This window comes from Vollenhovia emeryi, unplaced genomic scaffold (assembly GCF_000949405.1).
Source record: "Vollenhovia emeryi isolate VEMERY1.0 unplaced genomic scaffold, V.emery_V1.0 DF939171.1, whole genome shotgun sequence".
NCBI classification, from domain to species: Eukaryota; Metazoa; Arthropoda; class Insecta; order Hymenoptera; family Formicidae; genus Vollenhovia; species Vollenhovia emeryi.
Window position 1 is genome coordinate 421,625 of NW_011967195.1, and position 21,396 is coordinate 443,020.

At 40.9% G+C, this 21,396-nt stretch overlaps 1 protein-coding gene across 2 annotated transcripts in view; it reads right to left on the bottom strand.

Annotated features, from left to right (window-relative positions):
* Positions 1 to 21,396, bottom strand: part of LOC105563819 (hemicentin-2) — a 302,661-nt gene that overhangs the window by 225,854 nt on the left and 55,411 nt on the right. Inside the window, exon 1 of one of the 2 annotated variants that reach the window (XM_012015750.1) lies at positions 18,537 to 19,001. The exons of the other annotated variant lie outside the window; for it this stretch is intronic. The gene's annotated coding sequence lies outside the window, so the exon portion shown is untranslated. Of the gene's footprint in view, positions 1 to 18,536; positions 19,002 to 21,396 lie in introns of those variants that run through there. 2 annotated transcript variants of the gene reach the window in all.

Sequence of the window (21,396 nt, forward strand, 5' to 3'; positions counted from 1 at the left end):
CCCAAACTAATGCCCAAAAAATGCCTAGTAATACCTAGTAAGGCCCAGTAATGCCGCAAATTTGTGCGCCACAATGCCCTCAGCGATTTACCCCTTGAAGTAAACCTTGCGCACTGATCACTCCAGACACTTAAGTATCATTTAAATTCAGACTGTTCCTTATTTTTGGCAATTTAAAGGTTTAACATACCTTTTCATTGTGACTTTCAACAAGTGACTCGCTATATTTTCACACAGCAACAAACGGTCTATCATATGATACTACATTAAACAGTAGCCAAATGTTTGGAACAATTAAAAAAATATCGTAACATTGTATAAACCATTTCAACGAGTACGGTTGTCTGTTTTTCATCAATTGCGGACCAGAAAAATAGTCGACATATGAATGGACTAGCGATATGTAGAAATAATTGGAATCGGCGAAGAAAACCACAGCCATTTTGACATTCGTGCATCTCTGTGAAATCTAATATACATATATGTATATTCGTAACTTACTTACTAGCCATTATTTCCGAAATATACTGATAAGAATTCAATTGGTTAAGTTTCACTTTAGCGAATATGATTTTGCTATGGTTGCTTGAATAAAACTAGCAGTAGCGGACAATAACTTCAAAACTACTAATGTCATAAATATATTCATACGTACATAGTCATGGCTATTACGTTATGTGTAAATATATATTATAAAATTTATACGCGTACGTTACATACAGAAGACAATTTTCCATGGACCATCGCGATAAATATGTATTATTATCCATGTTATCGCTAAACAATCAGATCAGTAAGATGACTTTGCATTTAACAATGCAAATACGTAAACTTATAGTTCACACTTCACAATGTATCATCAATAATGCAAAGTTTATACAATATATTAATATATACATAAAGGCCAATAGTAGAATAAATACCAATAAGTAAAGTTAATTAAATGAATGTGTTTGGATAAATTAAAATTGCCTATAAATGTAATTGCACGTATAAATATGAAAAATTATAAGAAATTTTCGTCGACTAAGTTTCTTCTATAAGTGGGTTTTTCAATTTTGGCTTCTTCATGGAGGAAGCTTTGTGAGTTAAATAATTAAAATGTAAAATTCACAAAGCTTCGTCAATAAGAAAGCCAAAATGGAAAGTTTCGCCCACTAAGTTTACTCTATCAGCAAGTGGGTTTTTCAATTTTAGCCTCCTCATAGAGGAAGTTTTGTGAACTTTACATTTTAATTATTTAGCTCACAAAACTTCCTCTGTAAGGAAGCCAAAATTGAAAAACCTACTTACTCATGGAAGAAGTTTAGTGGGCGAAAGAAAATTATGAGGAAGCAATTTCTAATTTGCGCAATTTCTAGTTTGTTTTTACTTTGTTCTACTGTTATTAACGTAAATTTCCCAAATTATAATAAAATTATAGTGTTTGCATGCACACAGACACATCAAAAATGTAAATCCGATCGTGTAACTTCCACGCGGTAAACCGTGGTCATATTAAATAATTAGCAAGCAAAACTTTCTCTATGAAAACATAATAAAACAAATTTGTCTCTCGCCAGCATAAAATCGAGTAAAAATCTCATACACTAGTTCTCTAAAAATCAATCAGTGAATTATCGCTAAAAACAGCGAATAGTCACTGATTTAGTTATAAATATACCACTGCGATTTTCAGTGGTACACTTATAACTGCAAATCAGTGACTATTCACTGTTTCCAGTAACAATCCATTGATTTTTAGAAAGCAGTATATTATCGCCAAACGTTTAATCGCGTGACATTAAAGGATTACGAACATGACTCTTCTCAATCGGCTTTGTGAGACTCGAGCTCACTATCTCATCACGGTATGTCTATCCGATCCGCTTACATGCTCTTCTCATCTTAATTACCTTCAATTGTCAGGTGTTTAGATTTGACTTAATTATTCATTTAAAAAGGTCGACTGCAAATAACTTTAAGAATGGCACACAACTTGAACTTGGACGTATCTCTGTACCTCATAGCTGATAGAATTTTGTCAAAAAATGCTGTCAGTAACTTTGCAAACGATTTCCGTAACGGATATTAATTCCAAGTATTTGCTAAAATTTACTTGGAAACATGATGCTGTTTTCATATAAGAGGAAGCCCTCGGCGTATCGCAGAGTAGGGTAGCGCAGAGTAGCAGAGGAATTTGCGAAGTAAAAAAAACGCTCCAAGAGCTTCGGGTTCCTAAGACTTTAGAGAGATCGGAACGCGATGCTCTTGTACGACACAAGCGGGAAAAATAGGATAATGCATGGCGAAGTTCTGGAGGGCTAAAAAGACGCGTAAGAATCGCGCCTCTCTTTTGGCGTTGGAGAAGCGGAGGAAACTTTCAGCGCGTCGATAGCCGGCAGATAAGGTCGGAACATCGAAATTTATGGCGTGGTAAGATAGCAACACTCACAAATCCGCGGCGTATGATGCCGCTCGGGAGGACGGAGAAGTCGGCCAGAGGGCCAGGACGACCCTATTTGCAAAAACACTACGCATTCTTTCGCTGCCAACGAGACACGTGGACTCACCCTCGACGCCCTGGAATCTATCGCCTCGGCCGTCCAACTCGTGCAATTATTGCCTAAAATTGCGGATGTTGACGCGTCAGCTGATATCCCACTGGAGGCCGGCGCGTAAGGTTCCCACGAAATCGCGGACGACGCGCTTAGACGCGTTGTTGTCAGCTAGGATAATCGCGTACGGACGCGTGCCACTGCGGTCTATCGCAAACACGTAGCGCCAAGTGCAACGAGCTGTCTGAATAGCCGGCCGGCTGGAATATAAAGCAGCCCGAGCCGTCGCTATAGCGCTGTAAACGGCGACGGTTATTGCTACTTTCCTGCTATCATGCCGCTATGATTTGTTTGGTACTCCAGGCCAGAAGCGAACGAAAATTTTCTGGCGCGCTACGCGACCGACGATTGTGGCCATGCGTACTGTATTTCGCGCGCGGACATGATTGCATACTTGAAATTTGAATGCGCGCGGCGAGGGGGAAACTGCTGACCAAAATCTTGTACAGCGATGCCCACTAATGCCCAGTGGGCATTACTTTATCTTATTATATCTTTATAATGTCCCAGCAAGAGACCTAATGCCCAAAAAATGCCTAGTAATGCCCGGTAATGCCGCAAATCTGTACACCACAATGCCCTCAGCGGTTTCCCCGTCGACGCGCGGCGACGTTCGTTGTCTTATCTTTTGAAAAAAAAAGAGTAAAAATTGAATATCAACAGAGAAGTTCGCTTCTGAACTTGGCGCGGGACGACAGATGCTGACGAACCACTTTATCGAAGCCGTGTCAGAGGATAAAATTAGAGTTCTCGATCTTTAATAGATTCTAAATACAATTGTGCAAGAGGATAAAAAGGGGCGTCGAGTACGAATTATTCATCTCATTTGGTAGTATCGGGGATATTCAATATCCTGTCTTCTGACGAACGGAAGTCCTTAATCGATTATTTGCTATACCAAATTCGCATAAATTTAGATCGCGGCGCAGCTGGCCGCAATAGGAAACGTTCTCTGGGAATATTCGTTATCATTATCAGATCGCGCCGTGATATTTTACGATTTCTACCTCTGCGGAGCGTGTACGTCGTATTTATCGGCCGCAGTATGAATTGCAAAACGCATTGGTCCGGCCAACGATCGGCCATTGCTAACGCCGTTAGTAGCATTGTTACGATTCCCGGCGCTCGCGGAAATTTTTGGACGGCGGATCGAGAAATTTATCGGGCTGCTTCTCGCGCGCGCAACGCCGTGAAAAGATTCACAGGTGTAAACGCGTGTACTAAACCATAGATGCGGAGAATATCGGGAAACGTATTACACTTTTGTGCCGGGAGTGTCTGAGCTGGTCTTGCGCAATGGTGTACACCGAAGCGGAACTTATCCGCGATCGATCGCGCCGTTGAAACTAGAGTTTAAACTATAACGGGTTACGTCGGCGACAAAAATTGAATATCAAATAATAGTTGACGGTTACACCGCGCCGTATAGAATTTCCAATGACGTTAAAGCGTCATTGGGAAATAATCGGATTTCGCAATGATAATACGCGCCATAGTTTATAGAGCTGTGCCGATCGCACTAACTTATTCGCGTTATTGAATTGAATATATTACTCCTGCAATTATGTTATGTCACGGGATACTTTCATGGAAATAATATAATATATACGAAACGGCATTTGTATATTTTACGATAACGGTGGAAGTATTTACGATGAAAATAATAAATATTGTTTTTTCACCGAGTACTATTATTCTACGGTAACAGTACGTTACCGTAGAGTACGGTTAATTACCGTAGAAAGCCAAACAATTTTCAAATAAGGTTTATTAGCGACCCCATGAAAATCACATTGGTATTAAATTATTGACGATCGCGTTCACTGAAATTGCATCTCGCGACTTCGTTTTGCTCGCCGCGGGAATCTTATCGAAAAATTTACGCTTAACATATCAAACTAAATTTGCCTGCCAGAATATTACTACGATGTCCTTTATCAGATTACAAATTTTACCAAACAATTTGCATTCGTTGTTGTTTCACAATTACCGTTGCGAATGCAAAACACGTTACTTCAATCAGGACTTTCCTATGGGACCCACATGGTGTTACTGTTTTCTATGCTGTTTGGAGAAGAAGGTACATATTTGCAGCTGCAGTGTCATTTGCAAATTCATGTACGACTATAAAGAAGACGTAAAGCGCGAGCGATGCTAGAACGAAGTGCAATTGCACTACTATTAGAAAGGAGAGGCGTTATGGAAAAATTACGACAATTGCGTACCAGAATTGTGAAAGCGATTTGCTTAATATCGACTGGCAATATTTTTATATTTATAAGGGCAAAATGTAGGACTTTTATACGTAAAGACATTTTTAATATAATACTGGCTGACTGGAGAGTCCATTTCGTTTTTATATTATATTTCCCCTCCCTTTTCCTCCCGACGTTATGTCTATATTAAAACTTTTTTTATAAAAAGCTTATAGTTTAATTAAGAATGCCATGAATGATGACGCTCGAAAATGCTTGAACACACCGAGTATTGTCATGTTGTTTCTTAGCATAAATTCTCTCTGATTAAAGGAAAAAATAATTCGAGAATAATGAAGAAGGTACACGGAGAGTATTTTCTCTTAAAATTTATTCAGAAAATCATGTAATCGTGGGACAACGTGGCATTTCGAAGAATTTTATGAGTTTTTTGAAACTTTACCATATATTTTACTAATAATTATATTTAGCGAGGGGGAAACTGCTGACCGAAATCTTGTACAGCGATGCCCAGTAATGCCCAGTGGGTGTTACTTTATCTTATTATCTTATTTTATCTTATTTTATCTTTATAATGCCTCAGGAAGGCCTAATGCCCAAACTAATGCCCAAAAAATGCCTAGTAATGCTCAGTAATGCCGCAAATCTGTACACCTGTAGTGCCCTCAGCGGTTTCCCCCTCGATATTCAGTTAACATTTTATTAGTAAATGTATGATAAAAGTAAAAAAAAAACCTTTTCATAAAGTTCTTCGTAATGCCATGTTGTCCCACGATTACATGATTTTCAGGGCAAATTAAAAAACAAGTTCCCTCCGTGTAGAAAAGTAGGTAGTTCTTAAACTACCATTTAAATTTACGAGGTTCAAGAAACCTATTATGGACATATGTGGGTATATGTATACAATACACACGTGTATATATAAAAAGGAAGGTGAACATAAAACTAAATCGCGAAGGAATTAAATAATGCAGCACTTCTATGTTTAAAATTATTCACGAACTAGTTGTTTACGACCACAACATTAAATTGTCGGTCCGGGTATAGCATTGCCTTGAAATATTAATATTTCAATCTTCGGGTAGCGGAGGCTGCATTTATTTACAATGTTCTATAATAAACTTATCAAGATTAATTTTACCCAGATTCCATTAATTTAACGTTACCGATACATCAATCCTTAACCAAAAAGCAATTGATTTTCATCTCCTTTCATAATTTCAAAAATGGTAAACGTTATGCATTTATAATAAAATTCCATCTCAAGTTTGAATTGCATTAAAAATAAAACCGTTACACATTTAGCTGGGTATGTTCTCTTATTTGTTAGCGTTTTCTAAATCAGGAATAAAAACTTTATTAATCTCAGGTGGTCACAAAAATTATTAAAGCATATTTTCATTAACAAGAATCCTATTATAAATTGTAAGAAGGTGATGTGAGATGTGAAATGATTATTCCAGAACAGCCCTTGTATGTATAAACCTACATACCTATGTGCGATACTTTGTACGCGTCGTGACTGGAATGGCCGGTAGCCGTCATCTGTTAAGAACACGTAAAGGAGCCGCAGGAACAAGCGATTTATCACTGCAGTCATTCGTAACGAGGCTAGCTGATATGCTAATAGAATGATAAGTTAAGAGAACATACCGTCCAACCTCCCACTGCCCTCTTTACTCGCCGAAAGAGATACGTTGCGTGGTGGACGGTAATCCGCTAATGTCCAGGCAATGTGTACCATGTGTATAGATAATTTATACGCGTGAACACACACACACACACACGTGCGGGCGCGTACAGCCACGCGCGATCGTGCACGGAAACCGGTAATGGCATCAATCACTTGTTACAACCAATCAACCGTACGTTTCGTTATCCCGAACCGATGTGACACGATGCATTCCCGCCCACTTCCAGTAAATCGCATTTAATACGCGCTATATGCGCTTGCCGTGCCGCTCGAGATTGCGCCGACAGGAAATTACATCGCGGCGTTCCTCGCGTTTCGTTCGCGAAGAAAGGGACGCGGCGGCGAATCCTACCCACGCACGCGGGTGCTTTTCCCTCTTCGATTCTCATCAGTTCGAACCGTCATTTCCGCGCACGGCGCCGCCGCTCGGGCTGCCTCGTGCCGACGCGCGAGCCGTTGTCGCGACATCCTCGACGGGAACAAGGCAAATTTTTGCCACTATGTGCTCCGCGCGAACTCGCCTCGCCATTGTTCCCTCGCCGAGACACATCGCATTCGGCCGAACACGCGAATTTCGCCCGCCGGAGCCTGCCGCGCGGGTTTTCCCCTTCGGCCGCGTAATTTCTGGATAAACATAGGTCGGTTGTCGGCAAAGGCGATCAGCAAACACGGCAAGTGTGTTTTTAATACCTTGCAGAAGCAACGTTACAGAAGCATTTTAATGAAAAACACTTTCCGACCAATGGGACGACGCGTGTAAACGTGTGTGTATACGCAATACAATATATCTGTATCTGAAAAGTAGAAACTGTCGTAACTGCAAAATTATCGATTTTGACATTTCTGTTCCGGTGATTCTTCCGAAAACGCCCATGCTCCGATTTGGTTCGAATCATGTAAATACATTTCTGTTAGATAGAAACGAGGTATACCAATTGAGGGGGAAACCGCTGAGGGCATTGTGGTCTACAGATTTGCGGCATTACTGGGCATTACTAGGCATTTTTGGGGCATTAGGCTTTGCTGGGGTATTATAAAGATAAAATAAGATAAAATAAGATAAAACGAGATGAATAAGATAAATTGAGATAATAAGATACAGTAATGACCACTGGGCATTGGTGTACAAGATTTTGGTCAGCGGTTTCCCCCTCGATACCAACTTTATAAATTTTTCATATTTCCCTCCCCCATAACCGTCATTTATAAAATACGTAAAATTTTTTTTAGTTAGTTAAGGAGTCGCGAAATATCCACCTAGTATACTTAATTTTTAGGAACCTGTTTACAAAATTTGAGCCAAATTGGAGCATGGGCGTTTTCGGAAGAATAGCCTCTATCTCAACAGAGAGGGAAACCGCTGACCGCTGACAAAATCTTGTACACCAATGCCCAGTGGGCATTACTTTATCTTATTATCTTATTTTATATCTATAATGCCCCAGCAAGGCATAATGCCCAAACTAATGCCCCAAAAATGCCTAGTAATGCCGCAATTCTGTACACCACAATGCCCTCAGCGGTTTTCCCCTCGATCTCAACTGAACGTTCTAAATGTTTATTTTATAATTTCATTCAAACAATTTTCCAATCGAAAACATTACAATATTATAAAAATATTGTAAAAGGGACAACTTATAAAAAATGCAAGTTAATTTCTGTTGTAGAAATTTGTTAAATGTCAGCTATGACAGTTGACCTCTCAGGTACAGATAAATACACGCGTGTACGTGTATATAAATCTTGGATTTCTCCGGATTTATTTCCCTTAAGGGAGGCTGGGTCAAACTTTTTTCTACCAGCTTTCATAAGAGTTTCGCGTAGCTGCGCGACCGTTTGTCGGCAGGCAGGACGATCAGCGTTTTCGATGGCCCTTCATTCAGTCTCCGTTGAATCTATATGTACTTTAGCACATAGTACATAGGGGCAAAGAACAACGGCAAGAAACGGCAGCGGAAAAAGAATACCGACTTGCAGACGAGGAATATAACGGAAAGATAAAGAAACGCGATGTTTCTTCCTGCGGGTAAAAAGAGCGCGCGACGGGATGGAAAATATGTTCCGACGGGTACAAGAGAGGAAGAAACCTTAATATTACCGGTCGGAGAGTTCCTGGTATTTGTATCACTTTACATTGAACACCTGGTATAAAGTACGCTTGTTTTCCGCCGGGCCGACGTGATTAAAAAGTCCGAGGGCTCTTGCAATGCCGGCCTGCATCAACGCTAGACCAGACTTTGAATAATTCAATAAACGCGCGTTAATTCGCATACATACGCACGGCCACCCCGTCCCTCGTGCACGAATCCCCGAAAGAAAACGAAACTTTAAATTGTTAATTCTACCGCGTTGACCAACTTGGAACATTTACTTACAGAACGTTTCGAGAAGCGTACGAGCAAGTATTTTAATATAATTTTATTGTACGTGCTACGCGTATTTCGTGTAACAGGAGGGTATTTTGAATATATAAATAGAGGAAAGTCCCCTATTATGCGATAGGCTCCTAATACGAGGTAGCGGAGTTTCTACTAAATTAATAGGCATCATCTGTTGGTTCCGCTATGAATTTATTACCCTTGGAGTGAAATCTGTTCAGTGGAAAATTCATTGTTAAATTGTGTAATCGTTGTAAAAAAAATTTGTGATTAAATTTGGACGTTGAAAACCTGCTATCTCGTATTAGAATCCTATCTCGTAATAAAGGACTTTCCTCCACAAATAATCATACCCGAATACGTAATTAAAGAAAAAAGTGGGAAGAGAGAAACTTGGTAATTATTATACATAATTTTGCAAAAGTGTAACATCTCGGATAATCTATTTGTTATTAAGAAGTATCATTAATATTGCTTTTATAAGTGTTTCTTTAAGTACACTGAGAAAAATTTCCATTGGATAAACCAATTAAATAGTGACAAGAAGAATATTATTGTCGCCAGTAATTGACATCAGGAGATAAAAAAATAAGACGTCAGGAAGAAAAGATCACTGAAGTAACGTCGAAATTATAGAAGAAAATAAAATAAAAAAAAGGGAAAATTAAAAATAAAGTGTCAAGTGTTCCTTACTAAGCCGTCATATATCGCGTTAAAATTCTCTGTGTCTTTCTGTAAATTTAGAGTGTCGTTTAATTTCTTTAAATAGAACATCTCCGTTATCTCCCTCTTCCGTAATTCTTTTTCTTTCTGTAGTATTGAGGTCTCAAGCCAATTGAAATTATGATCCTTTGTAAGGCGATGATTAGTAATCACCGAGTGGTTGCTGGTCGTGGACAAACTAAGCGGTATCTGCAGGCTAGAATTAAGGAACATCAAAGAAATATTACATGCTCGACCAGCAACCACTCGGTGATTACTAACCATCGCCTTACAAAAGATCATAATTTTAATCGGCCTGAGCCTTCAATGCTACATAAAGAAAACAAAATTACGGAAGAGGGAGATAGCGGAGATGTTCTATATAAAGAAATTAAACGACACTCTATATTTACAGAAAGACACAAAGAATCTTAGCGCGATATATGACAGCCTAACAAGGAACACGTGACACCTTAATTATTTTTTATGTAACGTCCCTAATTGTAGATAACGTCCCACATTGTAAGTAGTATGTAAGTATCAGTGCAGCCAATTACATTGTCTTTGAATAAATATATTTTAATAATTCAGCTGTTTCTCCAGTTCACCACCTACAATTCTTCGCGTGAGAATCTACAGTATCAAAAATCTTTTGATACACGTCCGCGAAGAAAAAATTTCGACCAACAAAGTGTAGATTAACGAATACGTTGAAAATCATAATGCGGGAGAATATTATCGGGCTTCGTCTCGTGATAGAACATGAATAATTATAAGTAATCATTCATAAGCAATCCAACCAATCCGATCGGATATCAAATTTGTTTCAATTAATTTATATTCACGCGGGCGAACTTCGGGGCGGAGGGGAAGAGGGGCAGAGCTCTCAGTGATTAACTGGCGTTACAAGTGATGCGCGTTGATTCGCGAACAATGAATCATTTATGTCAAGCTACAGGGACGACCGTGCTGTCGAAACGCGGAGATTTGAATATGTTAATACCAGAGAGAAGCACTGCTTGGCTGCAAATTATATCGTCGTCCCGAGACGTCACGAGAACCGATGACGTCAACAGTCCTCGTTTGCGTCGACAGTCTTAACGTCACAGATTCAACCGAAACGTCAGCTATAATATAATATCCATTCACCATTCGTAATGACTTGCATGGTGCAGCGCGCGCGCGACTCCGAGCTGTACCCGGTCGTTTCACTGATTCGCATTCGCATGTCGTTCTGCGTGGAATTCCGGGGCGAAATGAGTTTCCACCAATTCACGATTGTTCCGTGTTAACTCACGCACATCGACCCGTTAATAGTTGACATGACTGAAATTACTCCGACTCTTAATTGTTAATCGTGTCTCATTGTACGATTTCGATTTATCTCACCCCCGCGCCGCCGCACGCAAATTGATGCTTAATTTTATCTGACCGGACCCGGTTTACGGCGCATCAGGCACAAAAATTCGAGTGTTTGCGTAAAATTTACAGAGACAAATAAATGCTGATGTTATTATAAAGTGACACTGCCATTATAAAACGCGTTTATTTATACTATTGTCATTTTTCGCCACCATTCATATATTAACCCTTTCAAGCACGCGTGGTAACCCACGTTACCACCTCAACTTCTTTACTTTTTGGCCATTTAATTTCCAGTTGCCGAAACTGAAATAGAAACGGACGGTCAATTAAAAAGAAGTATGCGTTGAATAAAAAAAAGTGGAACGTTTTTTGCTCAACAAAATGAATACTAAAAGCTACTTCATTCAAAGTCTAAAACAGTGTAAAAAATTGCAATCCAATATACCCGCGACTTTAATGCCAGTCTATGCAGTGGAAGCCTGTATTTGCGTAAGAACGCGGTTTTATAGACAATAAAGTTTTTGTGGTCAATCGTTACGGGGCGAGCTCGTCTCATCCCGAATCATCGCCCGATATTGCGTGTACCGCATACACCGAACATAAAGGTAGGTGATAACGCAGAACGTTACCGTATTCGCACACTGGAAAGTTTTGATGCAGCACTCCGCGGAAAACGCGACGCCGGACATCGTTTTAATATCTCCACGATGCGCATAATTACTTGTAATATTCGTCGTTCAACTGGTTCACGCATCCAGCATCCAAATTTCGAGCGGGACAAATTGCGACAAAGTTCGCGATTACCGGACATTAATTCGCGCACAATCGTACGCTACAGCGTCACAAATTTGCTGCGGAACTGCATAAAACTTTTAATTGTTAATCGTGTCCTATTCCTATCTCATGAGAACTTCGTATAGACGGCACGATATAATTCGAGATACGTCCATTATTCAGAACTTACTTGCTCGGTACCATTAAATGTTAATATTCAAGTCGCTTGGTAGCGCCTCGCGCCAAATGCAACACAAATTTTTTAAGCATATTTAATGGCGTGACATACGCGCGCGTATAAATGTAACGTATAATAATTATAGACTTTGAAAAGAATATTAAATTGTAAGCGGCTTTTACACATAGAATTATGAATGTTCAGCAACAGACAATAGGATAGAAATTTTTGTAAACCTGTGATATTTATGGAAGTAATTATTTTACGAGATAAAATATTGAGGAGCACGTTGGATCATTATTATTTGATTCATTATTTTTGCGCGTAAAACTGAATACAATAAATAAAATACTAAATATCAGAATTATCGCGTTTAAAAACCACACAATTTGCATAAATAATAAAAGCGCACAAAAATATCACAATAATGATTTTGCCGAGTCTACGTAGCCATTTCTCTCTTTCCGCTTTTATCTTTACAAACAGCTTTACGCGAACTCTTTTGTAGGGGTGTATCTGTACCCCTTTTGAGACGCGAACATCACGCTTTCTCTCCTCTAGTTTTGTTTCTATGTCGGTATTCTATTTCAATTTCCATAGAAATTTCCATAGAATTTTCAAAAACTGCTACAATGACATTTGCACGTCGTGCCTACACTATCAAAATTTCCTTCTAGTGACCGCGATTGATATCGGAAAGTCCTTCCATGGTCACTCGAAACTCTCTGTTGGAACAGGGCAAATTTATATGGGGCTCAGAGTTAGCGCGCGTTAATTCGTACACAACGGTTCGTTACGCCGAAACAGAGTAGCGGGTACTATAGAAAGTGGTGGGACTTCGAATTGCTAATTAACCCGCTTTGAATTTTGACTCGCTAACCTTGCAGGAAGGTTGAAATACTTAATTTCGTACACTATATAGGGAAAAAAAAGCATATTTTAAATCTTGTACATTCGTATAAAATTGCATGTCGTATGAACATAAAATGACGGAAGAATAATCATTCGATAATCTTTTTAATAACTACATATTTTCTCAAAATACCGGCAAGAGAACAAAAAGGGGGGAAATAGTTTAATAAAATTGTTATATACATTTATAGGTTTATATGTAAAAGACTGCAACGATCAATGTAAACCACTTCAATTACAGTAGATGTCAAGAAAATAATATCAACAGTTTTGCAGTTTTTGTGAAAAATCAAGCAGCCCTTGAATTTATATTTTAACCTTTAACGCCTTCGGTAAGTCCAGAAGCAGTAAGAGAAAAGGGACTACAGAAACTTTTTCAGGTTTATGATAAATTTTTTACTAAAGATTATTGTTGGGAAGTAATTGATTATAACATGTTTAAACAAATTCCTCAGAATTTTTATCGGCAACCCTAAAAACTTTAGAAATCAATGTATATAGATTTATTCCGTCTTAGAACTTGGTGATTGAGTTACATTTTTATCCCAAGATTTCATTCTTTTCTTGCATTTGACGCATTTTTTATAACAATTATTTAATAACATGCCTCATAATTTTTTGCCGAGTAGCGATGACTGCCTTGAACAAAATAAGCAGAGTTGCTTATTAAAAGGTTTTCATTTGAAAAAGTCATGCATGTATGTGGGATATATACGTCCCGGGGACACGAAAGGGTTGAAATTAAAATTTAAGCACACAGTCCTCGGAATTGGCCTGGTCGATAATTATCCACTGGATTTGCCCTCTGTTCGAAGCAGGGTTGTAAATTTTATCACAACACGCCGAGCGCATGGTAGAATTGTTAGAAGGTCATACAAATTGTAGCATTCGCGCGAGACGGCAGCCAGAAATTTTTCTGTCGCGGCGCGATAGAAATCAAATCTGCGTTAATGCCGCTTCGCGTGTTACACCGAGCCGGTCCCGAAGAATAAAACGAGAAATCCTGAATCGAACAAGTGACCGCGTTTTTCAACGACCGTTCGACGAGTCGACGAGATATATCCGTTGTCGGTGGCCCCGACACCCCCGAACCGTCGATCAAACTTTCAATCTACTACATCGGAGCATTGCCGGGAAGTCCTCGTCGTTTAGCTCGGTCATGACTTCCACGACTAATAAGCCAATTAAGAGAGCGAGAGAGACTGCCGCGGTGATATGTAAAGTCGTTTTCATTCAGAAACATCCGAGTCGCCAATGAATTACGTTCGCTCGCTGTATACAGGGTGAGTTTTTTTACCTTGAGACTGCAAAATATCTGGAAAACTAAGCATTGTACGAAACAATGTTCCAAATAAACCCTCAATATTTTCGAGGGGGCAATTCCATCCCGCAAAGTCTCAAGCGAGGGGAAAACCGCTGAGAGCATTGTGGTGTACAAATTTGCGGCATTACTGGGCATTAGGCCTTGCATTATAAAGATAAAATAAGATAAAATAAGCTAATAAGATAAAGTAATGCCCATTGGGCATTAGTGGGCATTGGTGTACAACATTTTGGTCAGCGGTTTCCCTCTCGGTCTCAAGTAAAAAGTTCACCCTGTATGTACATATACATGTATGTGTCGAGCCAAATCCTTCGTTTTATCGTGGAGTCGCTTGGAGAAGTAATGCGTACTAACGGAATATAAAAATCGAAGAGGCATTTGTACGATTTATCATTGGCGCCTCAGAATTTCCGTGTTACAGCAGCGCGCAACAACGTGCGTCAAAATATAATGCAAAATATTTAAGTGTAAATTTTATAATGTTCATAAAAGATAACCGTAACCACCGCAGGGGATGCAATTATAAATTGTAAATTGTATAGTTACAAATAAATTAACGATATGCGTCATTTTGCCTGAAACAAGTTGCCATGGAACGCGTAATGATTCTTTATGATTTTAATAATACCTCCGCGTCGCAATTGTATTCTGTTCTAATATAAACTTTCAATGTAGCGCGCGCAATTATCAACTTTATTGCAAATTCGCGTTTAACTTTCAATTTTGGAAAAAGGGAATAGTTTGCCGTCGCGCGGCCCGCGGCCCCGGGCGAGGCGGAAATTAAAATAAAGAAAGGCGGGATGATAACGTCGGCGGGAGATCGGCGTTCATTTTACGGCGGACAGAAATGATTATTTAATTACCCGCGGCCGTGCGATCCCGCGCGATCGGGAAGTAATGGTATTTCGTGATTTGTTTGTCCGCGGCGCGGCGTTACGGGGCAAAATTGCGAGGCTGCGTTTTATTAACGAGCGGCGATACGCGATCCGAACGACCTCGAGATACATCATCTCTCGTCGGCCATGGTTGTTGTCGTTTATCAAACTGTAGAGGATTCCATGATGGAAAGTCGTATTAAGAGAAAATACCGTATGGCGTTGAATGGTGATCAATACCCGCGCGCGGAGGGGACAATGCGAGATGATCGACGCGGGGCCGACACATTTGTTTAATTTATCGGCTGCAGTTTTGAAAGCGAGCGGATCATTATCGCGATTTGTTCCCGCAAATTATTCGCGGATTAACGTCCGAGGGGGAGGGGAGCGGGGGGGCGAGGGGGACGCCCAGCCCACTTTTTATTGTAGAGGCAGACGACTGCGAACGCGTAAACGTTTACGCAGCAAGCGGACAGGCCGACGTTAATTTGTTCGCTTGTTAATTTGATCAAGTTTTGAGGAAGCGGCAGAGCGAATAATCGAAAGTAATGCCATTTGCAAGTGTAATTTATTACTCCGGCAATGAATAGCCGCTCGCGCGTAATGCTCTTTCGCGTTTCACATCGCGATGATCGCGCGCATTCGTATCATTATTATACGCTGCGGGGGTAATCAATCGCTGATTAAATTTTATGTACCGTGCGCTAAACTAAAAAAAGAACCTTTTTTTAAAAAGGTAATAAGACGTCAACTATAAGCGCTACCCAATCAAGAATAATATAATCTAATTATTTGGATATATCTTGTTAGAAAAAAAATACATTTTTATTGTCTCTACAAAAGTAATGATGTATCAAATTGCGCCAACTAAAATATATATTTATACAAACTCGATACTTCATTATTGTTTATATTAAAATATTATATCCAAACGAACGAGCATAAGATTTTACCGAAAGAAATAAAGGAGACAATGGTATTAATAAGACAAATTTTTAATACTTATTTAATAAAAATATAATGCACGCAATCCAAATAATTAAATTATAGTATTCTTGACTGGGTGGCGCTTATACTTGGCGTCTTATTTTACCTTTTTTTAATAAAAGTTTTTTTTTAAAAATACAAGAGACCCGTTGAGGGCATTGTGGTGTACAAATTTGAAGCATTACTGGGCATTAGTTTGGGCATTAGGCCTTGCTGGGGCATTATAAAGACATAATAAGATAAAATACGACAAGAAAAGATAAATGAGACAAAATGAAATAATAAGATTAAAGTAATGTCCACTGGGCTTTAGTTGGGCATTGGTGTACAAGATTTTGCTCAGCGGTTTTTCTCCTCGGTGGCAAATTAATTGTTGGATCGTGCAATCGTTGCGAAAAAAGATTTGTGATTGAATTTAGACGTTGAGAACTCACCGTCTCATAATAGTGAACTCTCCTCTAATTAATTCGACTGCGAAAGAGTTAATGGCTGCCAGAAATCCGCGGAGGCACAAGTAATATCGTAATGTATGCGCGAATGGTATATTTTTACCGACCCGCAAATATCGAGGCTTTAAAGTTAAATTTCATCATACGCGATGTATTTTTTTTTATGTATAACTTTGTTTCGCGGCTTTGGCTATGCTATCGCGGGTATCTTATTGATCACGCGATATGCAGGTCACGCCGAAACGAATCGCCACATCATAACGACGCGTGATACATCGGTCGCGGAAATATCGCAACGCGGGGATATTAAAATTTACACGTTTGATAAAAATGGGAGGGGGCTTGTTTTAAATGTCACGTTTTTTTTCGCAGTAATTGCGCGGACATCTATAGAATCGTGCGGCGACTCCTCTCTCTTTCTCCCATCGATTGCGCCTCGAAATGCCGCCGTGTTTATTATTTATGCATATAACATTGTTGATTATTAATTATACATATAATAAGATAAAATATAATTGCTCGAAATGCAAGAGTGCTGAGATATAATTATTTAAAATATGACTACGAAAAAATTACCGTAAATCATGAAAAACAAAAGAAATTTATTTTATTTAATTATATAAGAATTAGGTAAAATAGATATTTTTTATTCTCTTTAAACTGGTCTTCAGATATCAAGCGGTAGCTATATAATTTATCGCAGGCATGGCCAACCTGCACTGACAATGAGAAAAAAAAGTGTCCAGTCAGGAAATTTTTCTTGATTCAACTATATCACGGTCTGCCAGGCAAATATTTATCAATTTACAAAAATATTCGTCAATTCATCAAGGTATATGTCTCGATAAATCACTGAATATATGTTTAACTTAAAAACATTTTTGAACTAAAGAAGTACTGTCGACTAAGAGTATTTAGTCATTTCAGTACCTTTTTCTTCCTCAACGGGCGACATTTTGAAACCTGAAAAAACTAAAGAAAGAAAAATCTAGTTTACTCAAATGTTCAAATTTAATGTTAAACCCAGCTTTGGTGTTTCTTTGTATAAAAAATAAAAAACGTCATCACTTCTAAAACTGTTTCGGCCCGTTTGAAAGATTTGAACGTGGCCCGCGAATCGAAAAAAATTGGCCATGCCTGATTTATCGTAGACATGTCGAAATTAAGGAAAAACTATTGAATATGTATATATGCGCCAACTTAGAAAGTATCGTAGTTGACACCGAATGAATAGTCAATATGTCGAATAAAACATCGAATGAACGACATTTTTTTATAAAAACTACAAAGAAACCTTCGTTACGGTTCCTTCACCATTTTTATAACGAAAAGTATAGGGAAGATAATTTGATACGCACATAAAGTAGAAAGTTCTAACAAATCAGCCAATTTGGTCCATTCGTTTTCGAAGTACCAAGTTCTTTTTTAGTGTAGGCAGGTGTAGATGAGTAGCACGTTTATAGGTCGCGACGATAAACGGGGGGGACGTCAGACACAGCCAATCACGTAACACGTCTCTAATCGCGTCATGATCGGACGATTTCCTTACGTATATACGAAGGTTTCTCTGCGTAATTAACCTTACCGATCGGTTTTCAAACCTATTCATTTTCATTTAAGTCGCTTAAAAGCACTTATTCGATATTTTCATATCGAGGTTGAAAAAAGCATTGAATAATCAATCACACCGAATGCCGATAAGCATCTCTAATTTATCGTGTCTAACATTGCTATTTGTTGTCTATTAAGACCCGTTTTAGTGTGGCACGCGGAACAATGGAGATCCAATTTTGTCAGGTAACAAAACTTGAGCCAACGGCACACGATACTATTTTTCCTACTGCATTCCTTACGAGAGCCAATTCAGCTTTGAGTCGCCTTATCGAAAACTCTGCATCTTGATTGACTCGTAAGCAATCCAGTAGGAAATAGTAGTATCGTGTGCCGTTGGCTTTAATTCCTATTATCTCGATCGGCAGCAACGCCGTTGGGAACGAGCGCGCGCCAAGGAAAGAACGTAGAGTCACGACGACGGAAAAGACGTCCAATCATCGTTAACGGTCGAATATGACTGAGTTTTACTCACAGGTCGGCTCGCCGTCTCCTCGTCGCGCACAGGCCGCTCCGCTCCTCCGGGACACTCGCCGCTCACCACATTTCCGCCGCAATTATTCGCGCGAAAGAGCGGCACGGTCGATCGCGAACGGCCGCTGCGCCCCGCGTGACGATCACGGACTCGAGACACATCGCGGCGACACGAACGGGCGACGCGACGCACATTCCGATCGACGCGACGCCGTTTCAGCGCGCCCGGATTAATCCAATCCGTGTTTCCGGTGCTTCGATCGCCAATTCGACGGGCAACGGGACGCGTACGCTCCGATTACGAGCGCCGCGCGAGTCAGCGGCGTTCACGCGCGGGCACCTCGCGACGATAACGCGCTGAAATCGACGCGATTCCCTCGTTCGCGCGTCGTACTCCGAGAACTTTCCAACTCCGGCTCGACAGACTAAACACGGGGCGAAACGCACGATCCGCACCGAGCACCGACCGCCGAGAGACTGACTATACGCAGGAAGGACGGCGCGCGGGAAACAAAACAAGCGCGCGCCAACGTGAAAAAAAGTTGTTTACGCTCCTTCGAGCCCGACGCGTTAATAACGGCCCATTGATTTTGTACGCTTTCACGTGACTCCCCGGTGCGGATTTTCACATATTACTCTTACCATTAGGAGGATACTATCGCGCTTGTTGCACGGCGAAACCTTGCGGGCGTTTACGAGTGACCGTTACGCGGCGTCTACGACATAGTCGATTCGTAAGCCAATGGCACACGATACCGTTTCGCCTACTGGATTTACTTACGAGAGCCAATCAGAATTCAGGCCATCTGGTCCGAAACTCCGCATCCTTATTGGCTCTCGCGAGCGTTCCGGTACGGCTCTGTGATTGGTTGAAAGCACGTTAAGTGCGTACTTAAGATGATCTTAAATATAAGAACGGACTGTGAATACCGGCCTAGCAATAAGACGTAAGATTTAAGAACGTGAATCACAAGCGGCTGTGAGGAGAATAATTGACTGCGATTTGTCATTTTCTTAAATCCTGCGTCTTAAGGCCAATGTCCACGATCCTAGAACTTGGTCCAAGTTCTAGTTTCGAGAAATGTACAGCCAATCAACTTGCAGCTCTTCCGTAAGAGAAGCAAGTTGATTGGCTGCACATTTTTCAAAACTAGAACTTTGACACAGTTCTTGGATCGTGGACACAAGGCTTTAGGTTGATATTACATTTGTCGTACGACAAATTTTTCAAGTGAGTTAAGTAACTGCAGGATGGAAAAGGTCAAGTATTTAGACATTTTTTAGCTTAAGCAGACAAGCAATACGCTTAACAAATTTGTCGTATGACAAATGTCATTGGTACCATTATGTCCGTTTTCATACACGCAAATTGACATTAACGTTTGTTTCATTTTTCTTGTATTTTTTCCACGGTCAAGAATTAGAGGAAGTTAAGGTTAAATCGAGAGTAAAGTTAAGTCTGCATTTATTACATAGAAATTGACATCAGAGTGACGTTATATTCGCGGTACAAATTTTTTAAGTAATTTTCGTTTCGGCTATTATTACATTTGTCACGCGACAGATTTTTTAAGCGCGTGCTTGGCTACAAACTGGAAAATTTCTAAATACCCGTCAACTGTTTTACTCTGTAGCCAATCGACACGCCTGAAAAATTGATCGTGACGACAAGTGTAATACCTTAAGGTTTAGCTTTTGTTTCGAGCAGTCCGTGTCGACGAGCCCTTGTCGCGCTTCGCCCACAGACTTCGTATACCACTAGACTGCTAGTATGGTAATGATAATGGTTATTAGTGCATTCAGTAGTGGGGGCGGGAGGAGGCAACTTCACACAGCCCGCGGGAGGGTTGGCGGCACTTGCGTCACAAACCGCGCGACGCCAACGGCCGTCGTGGTGCGGGACGTTGAATTAGTCGACGCAGACGCGGGCGCGACGGTAAGATTAACCAACTTTCCCCCGGTATCGCGGAATCGAGGTTATCGCGCGCGCCCCGACAGTCGCGCAATTCGAATCCTTCCCTTCGTCGCGCGCTCTTCCCTTCGTGAGGGGCCGGCGCTAGGCGCGGGAAGAGACAGAGTGTGAGAGAGAGAGAGACACGTCGCGTCGGATCGATAAAGCAAACGGTGCATTTCGCGATGTTTACCCGCTTCGAGTAAGACGGGCGGGGGAGCGTGCGTACGTGCGACGGGCGATTATCGCGTCTGTGCTAATTGGCGCGAAGATTCGCGGTTAAATCGCGCTTCCCCGACCGCGACTGATATCCACGATGGGCGAGAGGACGGATCGATCGACGGTGCGAGTGGCCGAGGCGAAGCGGACGGGACGATCGATGGACGAGGAGGCGGAGGAGAAGGAGGAGGCGGCCGGTCGGCGTCGACCAACCGCCGGGCATCGACTGGTGAGTAATTATCCGCTTATTACGGTATTTGGCCGATTAATCGTTGGTCGTTACTTCGTTTGCGACGCGATTTCACAGCGTCGCGGGGATAAACGCGCCTCGTCACTCGCGGCGGGCCCTTGGTTTCCCGCCCGCGACGCCTCCCCCGCTTCTGTAGAAGCGGAATATCGAACCGTAACGATCCGCCGATCCTCGCCGCTTCGACGGGGAGTCGGCGCCGTAATCTGACTACGACTCGTTCCGCCGACGTTACGAGACGGTTTTTTTTTTAACGATCACGCGATACCCCTCTGTATGCACATCCGGAAAGCCCGTTTTAGACGCTCTGTAATTCGCGTTAGATTCCGCGGAATGCAATGCCGTTCGCAGTGCGCTACGCCGCGTGTTTCGGCATCCGGTTTGATGCCTCGACTGTTTTATTATAACCCACGGATAAATTTAATATCTCCACACTGAAAAAAA